The sequence below is a fragment of the Thunnus thynnus genome, chromosome 14, assembly GCF_963924715.1.
Source record: "Thunnus thynnus chromosome 14, fThuThy2.1, whole genome shotgun sequence".
In the NCBI taxonomy this organism is placed as follows: Eukaryota; Metazoa; Chordata; class Actinopteri; order Scombriformes; family Scombridae; genus Thunnus; species Thunnus thynnus.
In genome coordinates, this window is record NC_089530.1 from 1,400,633 (window position 1) to 1,401,968 (window position 1,336).

The window sequence follows — 1,336 nt, forward strand, 5'->3', positions numbered from 1 at the left end:
TTACCGTTTCTAATATGCTGATAATAATAATAACACAGTAGTTGTATACATTCTTTATTGTTTACTTTATTATTATTATCATTATTATCATTATTATTGTTATTATTATTATTATTATTGATAATAATAATAATAATAAGAAGAAGAAGAAGAAGAAGAAGAAGAAGAAGAATAACATATTGCACTGCTTATATTACTTAGAGGCTACTGCTTTCATTATTGTTATCATAACAATAATGAAAAGCTTACAGTGTGTTACTGTTGGGCAGTTATTTCCAATAATCAGTGCTGACTGATGCGGTTCTCTTCTGTTCTGTTCTGTCCTGTCCTGTCCTGTCCTGTCCTGTCCTGTCCTGTCCTGTCCTGTTCTGTTCTCTTCTGTTCTGTTCTGTTCTGTCCTGTTCTGTTCTGTTCTGTTCTGTTCTGTTCTGTTCTGTTCTGTTCTGTGCCGTGCCGTGCCGTGCCGTGCTGTGAGAGCTGCAGTGTGAGTGTGTAAAGCTGCTGCAGTTCAGTGTGTTAAGCAGGTGGCTGTGCTGTGTGTTTCTGTGTGTCAGAACAGAGCTGAAGAAATGAGCTGCCTCTGCCGCAGGGCACAGCTTGATTGATCACTAAATAGGGCGGATTTGAAAGTTTTAGTTATAACGTTCCTGTAGAGCCCCTTAACACAATTTTACGGGCTATTGAACTAAGCGTGTCCCTGACAAAATTGATATATGTATTAATTTACTTTAACTGGTGATTAATTACTATCCACAAAGAGAATTATCCCAGTCTTTCTCCCTCCCACCTTTGAATTTGCATATTAATCAAATTCTTGTTGATAATTCAGATTGAGAAATGGATTTAGCAGTGCTGGAAGGCATAACTCTCTCTCTCTGTTTCCACACATACACACAGTCTCTCGGCCTCCCTCCCTGGGGCCTGAGCTTTCTCTCTCCCTGGTTGCAAAGCTGCTTGTCGAGTGTATTAAAATCAGAGATGCAGAACGAGCTCGGCTGGCTATTTGGTGAAAACAGAAATTGCCTGTCCACTTTTATGATGTGTTCATGCTGAGCAGGCTCTTCTTATTAATGTGGCCTGTCAGAGCAGCCCGGGATTTACAGAGGGCAGGGAGGGAGCTGTGGTCTGTGTACACACATGTGTATGTGTGTATGTGGGATTGGGCCTGTGTATGTACAGAATGGTCTTGTGGGGTCACCTGTGTGTAAATCCAAGTGTATTGATGGATGGAAAATAAGTTATTTGGCAGATGTAAAGAAGAAAAACATGTTTGGGCAAAGGCAGAAATATAAGAATCTGACGACGCAAGCAGAAAGTTGCTCATGTGTGCATGCAG